Consider the following 16,221-nt stretch of genomic DNA (forward strand, 5'->3'; position numbering starts at 1 on the left):
CATTCTGTTGGTGAAGAAACAGCTTTAATTTATGCAGGATAATGGCAAAAAAAGATTGAATCTATCCTCTCAAAAACAAAAAGACTTTAAATATGGCCTATACACAAGATATTAGTGAGTTTTAACTCTATGCAATGGTGTAGCAATGTTGGTCCCAAGATATTAGAGAGGCAAGGTGGATGAAATAATATCTTTTATTGGACCAACTTCTGTTGGTGAGAGAGACCAGCTTTCAAGTCACACACAGCTCTTCAAATCTGGGGAAAAAAGCTTTGGGGAAAAACCTTGTCTCTTTTTTTAACTGTATGGTGAGTTTGAAGAGCCTGTATTATTCTGTTGCCAATACTTAAGAGAAGGTCCAGACCCCACACTCTTTGTATTTAAAAAAACAAACAAACAAACAAACATTGACAATTAGTTTGTTAATGGAGTTAAAATTAACAGATTTACCTATAAATTCTCAAACTTCATTCTGCACCTCAAGTGTAAGTGTTGTATGTGTGGTGAGGATTACAGTGTGTTAATATACATAAGAAGTTTAGTCTGTGCTTCAGATGTGAATCTCTGCTCAACCCTAACTATGGAGCTGCAACCATCAATACCTCCACAACCATCATAGAAATCAAATTTAATTCAGTATATTCTGTTTGGGGGTTGGGGTGGAAGAAGAATAGTTGGGCAGTAATATAGAGTGTGTCAGACTTGGGAGAATGCATATGTGGCAAATGAAAATTGACCTGAAACTCCAATTCGGAACCTTTTCTGAAGCTTTGAAAAAGGCTCTTGTCTACCTGTTTGGGTTTTTTTCCTTTTAATTTTCATACCCTTCTGCTCCTCTTTCTTCTGGTCTGGATTGGAAGTGAAAGTTCTGAATATCAGGAGAGAAGAAACTGTTCTTAAGAAAATTACAGCAGGTTCTGAAGGCCCAAGGGCAACACAAGACTCTAGGGAAACCTCCAGACTTTTTACCAGCCACACGTTTGAGGTTTGCCCATCACTAACAGGAAGCTGATGGATAAATACGTTACTATTTCAGTGGGAAACAACTATGTAGTTACAATTCTTGGGTATTTCCTAGCAGAAGCACCTTCTCTTTATATAAAAGAGAATATGCTATCATATTCTACAGTAGGGATCTGTAACACCATTGTAAGTCGTAGTGTTTTGGGATTATGCTGTAAAATGCTGAAGTATTTTCAAAAGCACACGCGTGCTGTCTCTTAATATAGATATAATTTATTTATTTGCACAGGCAGTTTCCCAGTTGGTGCCTCTGGTTTTTTAAATGGCTTTTCCCTTTAATCTATTTCTTGAACAACTGTGTAAACCCGGAGGATTAGAGACTGCAGGAGAGCAACATGAAGGGCAGCTGTTGCTCTCCAACATTTTTTTACTGAGCAAAAGCATGTCAACGCCTTCAGAGTAGCTTAATGCTACTGCATGCTGAAAAAGTCATATATTGCACTGCTCATGTGTACACACAGTACTACTGGCTGCTTCCCACTGACTCTTTGGTCAACAGAAACCACTTCACTGATTGAATGCTCCTATGATTTAATTGAGCAAGACTTGAGATATTTTTAATTGAAATGGGAAATTCAATAAACTGATTCACTAGTTCTTCACCTCCTCTTGTCTGTGTTATCACGGGTCAAATGGGAAACTTTTGTGGAAGCCCCTTGTTTAAAATATCAGCATCATCATATCTTTGCATGGCCGACAGATGCTTTCTCTTTTCTCAAGTTACTTCCTCAGCATACTTTCCTTGATCAAAACCATCTTTAATCCTTAGCATGTTACAGAATGATATGGCCTAGATCTATAATGCACTTTTTTTAAAAACAAGTTTCTCTTTTTCTTCTTAGCTTGCCTTTCACATTGGTACTCTGTCTCATTGCTATCTTTCTCCAGAACAGAGTTTAGAGAGCCTGGAGAAAGATGTGGCATCCTAGTTCTCATTGCTTTATTTCCCTCTTGTGCTATATGTATACAACAATGTGCACTCTCCATACCATTTTGCTCCTCTGCCATACCATTTTTTCCTTTTCTAAAATGTTTATCATTCATCTTCTAACTTTACCCTAAAAATCATCAGTTCTACTGCTTTCCTATTCTTGTTTAATCACAGGACAAAGTTAAATCTCAAAGATAATCCGTAATTACAAGCTGGAAAAATTATTCCTCTTTTTTAATAATATTTTGTTTGGCTTTTACTTTGTAAAAATGGAAGGGAGAGAGATGATTAGGCAAAAAGAGAATCTTCAGGCCTATGCTTTTTTGCTGTAGTTACATGAATTCCCTTTTTGGATATCTTGCTTCCTGCTCCCTTCATCCTCTTTTCTAGAAAGCCAAATAATATTTGCCTTTTAATCCTCTATCTGTTCCAAGTTTTTTTCCTTACGTAGTAGCATATCTATTGAGAACTATCTTTATCAGCTCATTATATCTCTCTTAATGCATGCCTGAACCTGACATTCTGTGCTGCCAACGTAGTTCTGAGCTGGTTATTGTATTTGCTCTGAGCTTGGTGGTTGGGAAGGGGCTGGGGGAAATCAAAGCTTGTTTTTATGTAGATTATTTCACTTTTACTTGGCTTTATAATCCTGGCTAAGATTCTCTCCTCCTTTTGGCATTTCACCTTGTCTTAGGACATATGGGGGGATTTATGGAACTTTTCATCTCCACAACATTGGTTGAATTCAGCCCAAATTGGTAGTGTGTAGACTTTATTAGCATCTAATATTTGGTGACATCAGTATTGGTTTTAGCTGGTTGGTGTCAATATTGCAACTGTCATTAGGTGGTACATTTCCTGGTAATATGAATCCTTATTGCCATCATTTGAAGTCGTGAGGAATAAACTACCCTCTTTCTTGAGGTCACAGTTTAGGGCAGTGTGAGGAAGCTTGCACTGATGTTGCCTAACCCATGCTCCGATGCTAAGCCCTTTGGTCACACGGGCTGTCAGTCCAGCACCTTTCACAATCACTGTATTTTTTATTTTAAAGGATACGTGAGGGTGAGCAAGGTGCTGCTGACCAGGATCAGTTCGGCAGGTGAGCAGTGCTGGGTGAGAGAGGGCAAGCCCTGGCTAGGAGTGGTATTAGCCAGACAGCTCCAGTGTGTGGCTCCCTGGGTGCACCCTGCCCGTGGTGGGCTGATTCTCCACAATGGGTATGGAGATGCGCGCCTGCTCCCTCCCCCTCCCCTCATGGCCGGCTCTAGGGTCCCCTTCCATCTCCAGGCCCCCCCATAGGCTACCCTTCCCTATCCTCATACCTCCACGTCTTCTCCCCCCATCTCCAGGATCCCCTAGAGTTGCTCCCTTCTGCCCCCCAGGCCTGGCTCGTCCCCCCCACGATGGCTCCTCCCTTCACCCCCTTTCTTGCCATGGCCACCTCACTGTCATATCCCCCTGGGCTTTTATCATCTTCACACATCCTTACGGCTGCTATACTGTCCCCTTCTCCTTAAGCTGTCATGGGATAAGAGGGAAGGTCCTCTCTTGGATTGGTAACTGGTTAAAAGATAGGAAACAAAGGGTAGGAATAAATGGTCAGTTTTCAGAAGGAGAGTGGTAAATGGTATCCCCTAGGGGTCTGTATTGGGGGCAGTCCTATTCAACATATTCACAAATTATCTAGAAAAAGGGATAAACAGTGAGGTGGCAAAATTTGCAGATGATACAAAACTTCTTAAGATAGTTTAAGTCCAAAGCAGACTGTGAAGAGCTGCAAAAGGATCTTTCAAAACTGGGTGACTGGGCAACAAAATGGCAGACGAAATTCACTGTTGATAAATGGTAAGTAATGCACATTGGAAAACAAAATCCCAACTATACATATTAAATGATGGGGGTCTAAATTAGCTGTTATCACTCAGGAAAGAGATCTTGAAGTCATTGTGGATAGATCTTTGAAACATCCACTCAATGTACAGCAGCAGTCAAAAAAGTGAACAGAATGTTGGGAATCATTAATAAAGGGACAGAGAATAAGGCAGGAAAATATCATATTGCCTCTATATAAATCCATGGTATGCCCACACCTTGAATACTGTGTGCAGATGTGGATGTCCCAACTCAAAAATGATATACTGTATTGGAATTGGAAAAGGTTCAGAAAAGGGCAACAAAAATGATTAGGGGTATGGAACTGCTGCCATATGAGGAGAGATTAATAATACTGGAACTTTTCAGCTTGGAAAAGAGGCGACTAATGGGGGATATGACAGACGTCTATAAAATCATGACTGGTGTGGAGAAAGTAAATAAATAAGTGTTATTTACTTCTTCTCATAACACACTGACAAGAAGTCACCAAATTAAATGAATAGGCAGCAGATTTAAAACAAACAAAAGGGAGTATTTTTTCACACCACACACAGTGAACCTCTGGAACTCCTTGCCAGAGGATGTTGTGAAGGCCAAGACTATAGCAAGATTCAAAAAAGAACTAGATAAATTCATGGAGGATAGGTCCATCAATGGCTATTAGCCAGGATGGGCAGGGATGGTGTCCTTAGCCTCTGTTTGCCAGAAGCTGGGAATGGGTGACGGGATGGATCACTTGATGATGATTACTTGTTCTGTTCATCCCCTCTGGGGCACCTGGCATATGCCACCGTCGGAAGACAAGATACTGGGCTAGATGCACCTTTGGTCTGACCCAGAATGGTGTTCTTATGTTCTTATTGTATCATTTTCCAATGATGAAGTACTAGTTTGCAATTCTGGGTTTACTCTCCAACTTCTCTTCTGTATTTCTGGCCCTCACTTTGAAACATTTTTTTAATTCTCTTTTCTCACTTCTTGGTACTGGGCCCCAGAGTTGTTTAAATATATCCAGTCTCTTTTCCCTTGTATTTCAGAAAATGTGTAGGTCATTTTCCATGTCATGTTTTTTCTTTCCAACCCTTATGTTCTCATGATAACTTTCCATTTATACAGAAAGCTTCTCATCTGTGCATCTTTAACTGCTTATTACTGATCATTTACCCTTTTTGTTGATGACTCATTTCTCTTGCCTTGTTTTTAATATCTTATGACCCCATAAATTTACCTTAACTGTAAGTTCAACTGCAAGAAGTAAGCATAAGTTCATTAAATGTCATGATATCCTATAACAACAAATGTTGATGAGAAAAGATACAAGAGAGTCAGAAGCTGCGTTTTCTATCTTTGTTTTTCTTTTCTCTTCCGTTTTGCATGCTTTTGTCTTGTCTTTTAGGAAATAGAATCTGACTCTAGCAACAACAGCTCCAGCCCATCTTAAACCAATTACTTCTCTTTTCCCCAAAAAGAATAGTTGTGACTATCTTTGATACCATCTAAAAGACTGTTAAACAAGGAATTTTTCCTTCTAAAATCTCTCTCCAGCTAAAGGGAAATGGAACAAGAGATGTCAAAATGAAAACTTTATTTAATACTTTATATTTCAAATGCTTTTCCTTTTCTGTATCTTTAATAAGAAGTTAAAATACTTTAATGGTATTTGACATTTCCTGATCTGTTTTCTCAGATTTATTTATTTGAAATTATATGCCAAATAACTTCTGCAAATCATTTATTCTGTAGCTTTTTTGCAATTAGCTTATTGTGATTAACAGATAACAGAAATCCAAGCTGCTTTAATGGCCAGGTAGGTCAGGGCCGTAGCAACAAAGAACGTGGCCCCCTCCGAACATATGTCCGGGGCCCCTTACAATGCAGAAACTGGAATGCGGTATTTATTTTATACAATATACAGGGTTCATATTATGTATACATAGGCCTACAGTGTACATGTATTCCGTATTTACGCAAAGCGCTTCTTTCAAGCCTTGTTCTCCGCAAATTGGTTAATCAATGCATCATAGTCGAGAGATCTGGCAATCTTGTTTTCGATTGAGATAACTGCAAGCGCAGAAAGCCTGTCATCTGTCATGGTTGAGCACAGGATTTTCTTGATCAGTTTCATTCTGCTGAAGCTCCTTTCAGCACCAGCGACAGTAACTGGTGTGGTCAGAAGAATTCTGATGCAAATGCAAAGATTCGGATATATCTCCTGAAGGCTGTTCTTGTATATGTACGTTAAAAAAACTGTTTGCCGTGACAAGTCCTCTCTCTTTCTCGATGACATAAAACGATTCAATTCCATTATGAGTTCGTTGGCATCAATGTCTCCCATTTTTCTTTCAAAATTTTTGCTGTGATTCTCCAGTTCATTTTCTCTGTGACACTGCTTCAGGCTGTTAGCATTGTACAGAAATCCAAACAACTTATACCACTCCACAAGTTTGTCAAATCGCGACCAAACAGAAGATATGGCCTGATCAGTGAGAACAAGAAAGAACTGCGATTTGAATTTTTCTTCGGCAGAAAGACGACTCGAATCAGCAGCACATTCGTAATCAAACATTCTATTCTTACATCGCACCCTGGTTTCTGGAAACACCTGCTCAATACCCATATGCTCTGCTATTTCACGTGCATTTGTGACCACAGAGTTATATCCTGTATTTCAATAGTCTTCCAAAAACTTCATTGTAGCACCGACTTCTGCCTGCAGTACGTCAAGTGACACATCTGGTGACTGAATTAATTTGCTGGTTTTATTGACGTGAAATAGTATATCGTACCACGTGTACACAGTCAGAACAAAAGGCCACGTAGTAACATGGTCTAAAAGCACACTGGCTTCTGTTGCTGTATTGCCATCTTTCTTTTCGAGCGCATATTCTCGCAAAGATGACAAAGCATTGCACAATTCTTCAAGGTGATAACGCAATGGCTTCACAGCATCAATTCTCGACTCCCGAGTGTCCGATAACCCTTTAACAGATATTGGCATATGTTCTTGAAGTATATCCCAACGTGAAGGTGAAGAAGAAAAGATTACATATATTTTGTTAATCAGACCGAAAAAGTCAACGGCATATTTCGATGACTTTGCCACGTGTGAGATCACAAGATTCCAAGTGTGAGCTCCACATGGTACATACAAGGCACGGTCATTTATTTCTAGCATGCGGGCTTGAACTCCTTTATTCTTTCCTCTCATATTTGCGCCGTTATCATAAGCTTGGCCTCTCATGTCAGCAATGTCTATTCCTAAGTTGTTTGCCTTTTCAAGAAACGCTTCCAATAAGCCCTCGCGAGTTGTATCATGAACATTAAGAAAACCAACAAACGCTTCACGAATATTGACACCATCTTCACCGTTGCATTCAACAAAGCGTAACACCACAGACATCTGTTCTTCATGTGACACATCGGGAGTACAGTCCAAAATAACTGAATAATATTTTGCCTTTTTAAGCTCGAAATGCCAAGTTTCTTTCGGACAAGAAAATAACGACATCAACCATGCGTTTGACAACATTTCTCCAGAAATCTCTTTCTTTCAGAAAAGCCTGCAATTCGAGTTGGTCAATAGATGTACGGTTTACTATGCCTGACCGAAGGTCAAACCATTTCACCATACAGTCTTGATGACCTTTGCGTGTTTCTTGCTGCTGATGTCTTTTTGACAGTGCTTTCCAAGCAGATGTTCCACGACGTAGCGGTATGTCGCCAGTGCCAGATAATTTACAACAAAAACAAAAAATGGCATCTTTCTGAACTGAGTACATTAACCATGAACGTCTTATTTTCTTGCCATTTGCCATGGGTCAATAGAAATGAGTACTTGTGAACCTCTGTCTTTCCTCGTTAAATGGAAATTCGTAACTTTCATTCTGCTGCGGTGGGCCACGTGCAACAATGTCACACACTTGCCTGTCCAATATTATAGACAGCCAATCTCCTGGGTCATCAGTCAGTGGTTCAGATTCAGATACTTCTTTCCCGGCAGCAGCTGGAATATCTGTCACAGTTTGTTTGGTAGAACAACTGGCTTCACCTTCGACCTCACTTGAAGCACTTCTGGATACGATTCGTCACTGCTAGCGCTGTCCGTTTCATGTGCCTGTGCCTGTACCTGTACGTTGGATTGTAGCGCAAAATATGTTGACAACTTTGGAATTTTCTCAAGTTCCTTCTTGACATCTTTTGCTGCCTTTCGTTTACTAGTTCCGCTCTTATACATTCTCTTAGACATCACAAAGCACGCTTCTGCGTTGGAAATGATAAAAAACTAAACAACTAAATTAATAACATTTATCTGCCGACCGCCATTATGAATGCAAATACACATTCTTTGAATGGGTCCAACTAAAATTTGAAACTGACCGACAGACAACTGATGTAGCCAATAGCATTATGATGTATCATAATGACTTCACGGTTTTGTCAGTAAAACCGACATGGATTGTGCAATAGCGTCAATAAATGTCACTTACCTAGTTATACCTTACATTTTTTTTGCCACTTTTAGGGGCCCCCTTCCTTTCGGGGGCCCCTCCAGTCAGAGGGTACGGAGGGCCTCGCTATGCCTCTGAGGTAGGTATTGTTTCTAGTCACTGACTGAATGAAGAAAACCTTTAAATTGGATTGCTAGTGTGAATGCATAATTTGCTTTACATAAATATTCACTTAAAATTTGCTGTTCTGGCAAGCATTATCTACCAGAGAACTCATTCATTCCACCTTCATATAGTACACTATTTGTCAAGGGTTTTGTTTGTTTGTTTTTTATTTTACCTTCACTGCATTTATACCTTTTGAAAATAAACCAATTTTCCTTTTCTGTGGTATAGGAACATGGGACTGTCCATATCAGAACCCATCAGTGGTACATCTAATCCTGTATTCTGTTGCCAACAGTGTCTTATGCTGAATGCTTCAGAAGAGGTGAGGAACCCCCAGGTTTCATTTGACCTATTGTACAAAGCTATGATGGGAGAAAAACCTCTTCCCTTATCCTGCAGCTTACTAGCTTACCATTAAAGAAATTCTAAGAATTCTTATAAAAAAATATTTGCTTTCAATAAGTTTTAAGTTAAAATACAATACATAACAGTGTAGAGAAATGTTCAAATACAGGACATTTTGGTTAGAACTCACTTAATCAGAGAAAAATAAAATGTGTGGAGCATTGTCTCAGACACCTGTAAACATATTACACCTAGAGAGTCCAGCTGAGATTGGGGCACCATCGTGCTATTTTCTCTATGTACACAGAGTTTATAATCTAAATAGACAAGACAGTGGGAGAAAGGAAATATTATTATCCCAGTATCAGAGACGGGGGAACTGAGGCACAGAGATTAAGTGACTCTCCTAAAGTTGCACAGGAAGTTTGTGATAGAGGTGGCAAAGGAACCTAGATCTCCTCCATCCCACTCCAGTGTCTTATCCACAAGACCATCCCTTCTCCAATAAATGATGAATTAATAAATTCAGCATTATGGAAATTAGTTTTAAAATGCCACCCTCCATCAATATTCAGCCTAAGAACTTTATAAGCATTCATTTTAGTTTTCACAAAAAACACACTAGTTTAAATTCATACAGTAAGGGACAGTTTATTATTCCATGCAAATGTTGGCCTCAGTTGTCATCTCACTGCCCCGAGTGTAAAGTATTTGTCCAGATAATTGCCTCAGAAGCAGAAGCCCATTCTGGGGGCACCTTCATGTTGATGTCAGTAAAAATGTTGATGATACATTTACCATGCCTTCCAGCTGAGGATCTCAAAGAACTTTACTAACACTGTTATTCTTGATAGAGTTTTGTGAAGGAAGCTATAGCTGCCTGACATCTAACTGCAAGTCCTTTAGTTCTCCTATCATACATATGTCATGGTGACTTTGCATGGGGAAAATCCCATCTGCACCTTAAAAACTATAAAAGTTTAAAATAGCAGAAAACGTTATGAAGTCATGTCTGCTTTACATGCCAAAATATTAATCAAATAATAAAGAAAGGCAGTAATTCTTTAATATCTGAAATATACTGAAGAAAAATACAGTAAAATGGACTAATCTTACCACAGCAAGTTCTGGGGAGCGATGAAATTTCCTGGGGAAGGCTGTAAAATGGTTAAATGAGACTCCATAGCCCTATTAAGTTTTTATGTGGGGTGTGTTTTTGTCAACACACACCTTGTGAGCAATCTCTTTTATTTTGTAAATTTTGTTAAATTATAAATGCCCCATTGATCAGCTCCTCAGCACAAAAAAAGTGGGGGGAGGTACTGGGTTTATATAACATCTTTACTACTGATAATTGTGGCGCGGACTGTCTTACCAGAATGGCTCCATTTTGCAGCTATCTCCTTTTGCCTGAAAATTGTACTCAACATTTTATCAAACACCAATCAAATCACTCTCTTACATTCCAGCTAACAATTACCAAGCATTCTAATGTCTGAATTAGGACAGCTGCTAAAGTTCTTACAACGACTTCCAATACTGTACAGTTCTTACTGGTTTTTTTCAATTCCCTGGTGCCAAGAGTTTCACATTTCACCTATGCACTGGTAATTGGCCAAGGAAATTATTAAAATACCCAGATGTCACATATTAAATATAAATAACCTATGACCTTGTGTGCAGAATGCAAACTCTTTGTCCTGCATGCATGCTAAACTTAGCTAGCATACTTTCAGTTCACAATTTTATGATTGAAAGAAAATTAGGGTATTACTCTTATACCAAAATAATATCTTTCTCATGCATAACAAACATTCTGTACACTTAAAAAATGGATCTGCATGGTTAGCTGTGTGAGAAATAAACAACGTGGTATTTTGGTTTTGTATAGGCAGCCTGCAAACGTATTTTGTGAAAGTCTTTGAGGACAAGACATTATATATATAAAATGTATTCATAATAAATATTCAAATTGGAAAACAAGAAGTGAAATTTAGGCATTTAGTTTACTGGGGATTCTTCATTACAAAAAGTATCCCTTGATGCACTCAGGCTTTTTTCAGTAATGTAGCTGAAAAAGTACTAACATGGATGTTGCCAAAGAACATTATCTACTATTTTCAGTAATCAAACAATTATCTTTCGCTATGCTTTACTCATCTACTTCGTGACATTTAGAGTGCATCACTTTAAAACAGGTCTAGAATGAACCAGAAAAGAGAGTCAGACCAGACACAAACAATCCTAAATATTCATAATTTGGGTCATAGGGTATTAATATTTGGTTTACTAAGTTATATTAGGCTAACTCCTAACCAAGTGCAGCCAGGCTGCAGTGTGTATGTGTGTGGGGTGGGTGTCAGCAAAATGATCTGCTGTAAGGCAGATATGAATTGTGTTGGCTGGAAACCCAAGACTCCATATTGTCATACATAGGATGATATCAGGGAGATGAAACATGTGCATGGTGGGGAACGGGTAGGTCTTTGGGACTGACAGTCATAGCACACCTAGCTGACAGCCCCGTTCTGGAGAGAGTCAAAGTACATTAAAGAAAAGAATACTCCTTTCTCCTCAAGATAATCAGGCATGAGCACTAATTTCAGCTTCCAGTTAATTCAGTTTGTAACCCACCTAGAATGCACTGCAGTAATCTAGTCTAGAGGCTACAAAGACATAAATCATGGTGTCAGAGGATACTTCTGAAAGAAAAGGCCACAATCTCCTAACAAAACACAAGTGAAAAAAGCTGTCTAGGTCACTTCTATTATTTGATAATTCATAAGCAACTGGAAGCCTAGCCAACTTTCCAAGTTTTAGACTTAAGTCACAGAAGTGGATTTAAACCGTCAGAGAGGCTGCTATAACCTCAGCCAACTTCTCCACTTTCCTCTCCAACCCATGACCACCACATCAGTCTCCCTCAGGACTGAGCTTCTGCCAGCTCACTGTTGTGTGTGCCTCAGTCATACCCATTCTGAAAGGCTTTACAGCATGGGGTGGGATTTGAATGGGGGGATGATGAGAATTTGGACAGTGATATTGTTCTTCCATGTCACCCTTGACACTAGGAAGTTGTGAAGATAAGGGGGAGGAATGGGGAGAGGGTCTCTTAAGAAAGAAATGAGAGTTTAGAGTGGGGCTGGAGAACAAGGATGTAGAGGTTAGATATATATGATTTTGAAGTAAATTAACCATTACACAGATTACTATAAATAAACTATACATTACATAAAAATGCATCTTAATATAGGCATGTGCATAGATTTTCTTCTAAGTATGTTGTAAATGCTATCATGTAGTTGAATAGAAGGCCACAGGCCTTGCCATGCCCATTTGTTTCAATTATCTTACTCAGTGACATGCAATATCTTTTATTTTTTGTGAGTGCCACCTGCTGAAATTTACAGTGGATTTAAATAATGTAATGCCCAATTGTCTGCATGCAGCTCAAGCACAACTATCTGAAAACTGCACAAAAAGCTGTGGGAAGAAGGTTGTTTTGTGGTGATGATGAGAAAAACAGTGCTATGGAATGCAGATTTTTTAGTACACCACACTTATTAGAAATATATTCTGTGTCCTAGTTGATATCAAAGGGCATGGATCAAATAAATGCTTACTTGAGTTTAAAATATTACTTACAGCACAAAAAGTTTGCCTATACTTCTCTCCTGGGACATGCATAGTGACTAATCTACTGATACATTAGCTAGAACAGGAGGCTGCTATGGTTACTCCTATAATGTAATTTGACACAGCAATTATTTGGCTTCAAAGAAGATATTATCAAAGGCAGAAATTCCAAATTATCTGTTTGGAAAACTCCTCAAAATCCTGTGAAGTTCTAAATTTTGAATCAGAAAGCTCCCTGAAAAGAGCCAGTAGTTGTAGAAAACCGCATTACATGTAGTTTACTATAGCAAGAGTTCATTGTAGTCCTCTTTCATTCAAGAATGTATGTCTAGTTTTTGGCATCTTAGCTAATCCAATTACACATTCTTTTCCAGCTTGTATAGCTACATGACCTTGAAGTTAGAGGTAAAAGCAAGCTCCAGGCCAACTGAGACTGAGCTCATTGTAACTTCCTTGGAGAGAGGAAGTTGGCTGCCCTGCAAGAGAATCAACCTTTTGATTAAGCATTGCATAAGCAGTAGCCCCTTGTTATGTTTTTAGGTGAAGAAACAGAGTTATGAAGCAGTCAATAGTGGGTGGGAAATTATGATAAAATCATCCTCCCAGGTTGGATAAATAGCATAAAGCACTAGGACGGTAAGATAGCCATGAATGTATGGCTGTTCTAAACAAAGCTGCAAACAGTGCTGCTTTTGTACTGGCTTGTTTCAGTTTTGTACTATTTTCTTTGCATTTGCAAAATGTATATGTTGCTTTAAAAGTTAGGTAAGCCCAGATAATATTACCTAATATATTTATATGCATCACCTGATGGCTGTGTAGAGGTGTATGGTATAAATAATCCTTAGGATTTATATGGCACTTTTCATCTTCAAAGTGCTTTACTAGCATGAACTAATTCATTCCATCATCTCTGAAATACATAAATAATATATTACCTCAGCTTTTAAATGTGGTAACAATGGCAAATAGGTTAAAGACCAAATTTTCAAGTGTACACTAATTTGTGATGCAGAATTTGATGCTTATGGCCTGATTTTCAGATGTGCTGAGTGTCAGCAATTCTAATGGCAGTCAAAGGGAGCTGCAGCTGCTCATCAACTGTGAAAATCCAGGCCTAGAAGTCTCTAGGTAGGCAGCCAAAACTAGCAAATGCATATGAAAATATTGACCTAAGAGGTCCTTGAAGGATTTGGGCCTTCTTGGCTATTAGTCCTTGACTCAGGCCAGAAAACTATACTTCTTCCTGAGGTGTCTTCCTGTTAAGGAGTGTCATCAGGGGCAGATGTAGCCTCCTAATTCAGTGGATGTACTCTATTAGTGGTGGGGCTCAGAAGGGGAATGGGAGATAAGAAAGGGCCCAGGTTATGGGATTGCTGCCCTCCCATGGGCCATGTGTGTGGCTGTGGGGATACTCCTGCCTCTTACTGAGCTCTGGTCCCATTGCTAGTGGGAGTGGTATCCCCAATCCCACATCTACCACCAGGTTCTTGGGTTGGTGGGTTGCCTTGGGTCTGGCATCATGATGCCAGCAGCAGTGGAATCTGGCCCAGCCTAGAGCCAGGGCATTGCTTTCTGCACTAGCAGGGCATGTCTACACTACACAATTAAGTTGACTTGAGTCGACATACAGCCACCACAGTAATTAAAGTGATGTTTCACATCCACAAAATGCTCCTTCTGTGGGCAGTGCACATATGAGGAATTGTAAGGTACTGACAACTGACGTCCCCCCACCCCAGAGCTGACATCTCATGGTATCAGCCGCTGACAATGGGGCTCCAGCCATGAGCCCTCTATGAGGCTGACAGGTGATGTAAGTAAAGCAGTGTGTACATGGACACTGCGCCATCATAACTACATGAACCTAAGTGCTACATCTCTCATGGCCTTACATCGACTTAACTCTAGTGTAGACCAAGCCTCAGTGGTGGGCACCAAACTTGAATGGCAAGTTGCAATGCCATCCACTGCCAGACCAAACCTGAGTGGTGCTGTAGGTTTCATTTATCTTAAACTTTGAGTAATTTAGCCACTCCTTCCCTGTACAAAACAAAAGCCCCATCCAGTCGTTGGTCCACAGAAAAGAATACTGCATCGTTATCTTTTATATAGTGTTACTGCAGGGAAAATACCATCTCTAGAGAGATTAGGACTGTCACCTCTCATTCCAGCTAGGCTCTTGTATCAACCATCCTACACTAGTAGGTGCTTCAGGGAAATCACCTCCAGGTGTTGCTCCAGCTTACTAAAATTTTCAAATGTACTTACCTGGTTCAGCACTTGAGAAAATCAGGAAACTCATTTAAACATCCAAATTTGAAAATTTTGGCCAATTTAATATTTATTTCAGATCATCTGCCTCTTTAAATTTCCAATGGTTAGTTTTTTGTCTTATTAAATTATTTTAATAAACACCACAAAATACAATTCAGACATTCTGAAACATATAATTACATTCCCATTTCCTCACATATTCTTCTCATTCAGAGAGTCAATACATCAAAGTAACTTTATTAAAAAAAAAAAAAAGCTTGAAGGCTAATGTCTCTTCTAAACCATACACACACTGGGCAACACCACACCTTACACTATGTATGTGAGTGAAACAGTTCTGCACTGAGCATTTGTCTTATGCAATGTTCTCATTCTCAAGAAGATAAGCCATAAAGAGCTTCCAGAATTTACTCAGACAAATCCCTTCTGCCCTGAATTTTATATATATAAAAAAAGTTTAATAGAATGCCATCTACCTCATCTGAGAATGCAGGGTCTTACACTAATTTAAATGTGCAGTTTCTTTTTTCAGCTGTAGAGGCTAATTGTTTTTCCACTTTTTATTTCTATCAGAATGGGTAGAGATGGAGAGGATTAATATGGCTCCTTGCATAGGGGGACAGACCTGGAAGGGACCTCCTGGATCACTGAGTCCAGTCCCCTGCTACCATAGGCAACTGCATGATATTATTCCATCAGAAACTTATCAAGCACCATCTTAAAAGTTGTTAGCTTCCAGAACTCATATTGGAAGACAGTTCCAAAACCTCATGGTTAGAAATTGTCTACTAAGTTCCAATCTAAATTTATTCATGGACAGTTTATACCCATTTGTTCTTGTGCCAGCTTTGCCCTTTAGCTTAAATAGCTCTTCTCCTTCCCCCTTAGCCTTCACTTTGCTAAGCAAGCCAAGCTCCTTTAGTCTCTTCTTGGTAGATAGGTTTCCATTCCCCTGATCATCCGAGTAGCCCTTCTCTCAGTATACAGCCACCACAGTAATCAAAGCTGTATTTTCCATCCACACTATGCTCCTTCTGTTGGTGGTGTGCGTCTTCACCAGGAGCAGTGCCACCAACTTAACTGTGTGGGGCATTATGGGGCTGACAGCTGAAGCTTTGTAGTGAGGAGGCGTGGCCACCCTCAGAGATTGACAAGAAGGGGCTGCCTGCTGGGTGGATCCAGGAATGCCACACCTCGCCTGCTGGAAGCTGAGGGATGGCAGAGGAAGGGGAAGTATAAAAGGCCAGCCCTGCAGCTCAATTGGGCTGGAGCTGTCAAGGGAGACAGATGCAACCTGAAGAAGACCCAGGCCATACTGAGGACTGGTGAATGTTCCCAGGGCTCCCAGCTGATGGAGATGCCAAGGAGCTGCCACCTAAGGACTGGCCAGAGCGCCTAGAGCTGCTAGCTGAGACACCAATGAGCTGCTGGGGCTGCTGCTGGCCACCTACCCTAGGGAGATGGAGGACAACAACACTGTAAAGGTACCAAACCCTGGGGATGTCAAAAGTAGCC

The sequence above is a fragment of the Gopherus flavomarginatus genome, chromosome 14 (genome assembly GCF_025201925.1).
Source record: "Gopherus flavomarginatus isolate rGopFla2 chromosome 14, rGopFla2.mat.asm, whole genome shotgun sequence".
NCBI classification, from domain to species: domain Eukaryota; kingdom Metazoa; phylum Chordata; order Testudines; family Testudinidae; genus Gopherus; species Gopherus flavomarginatus.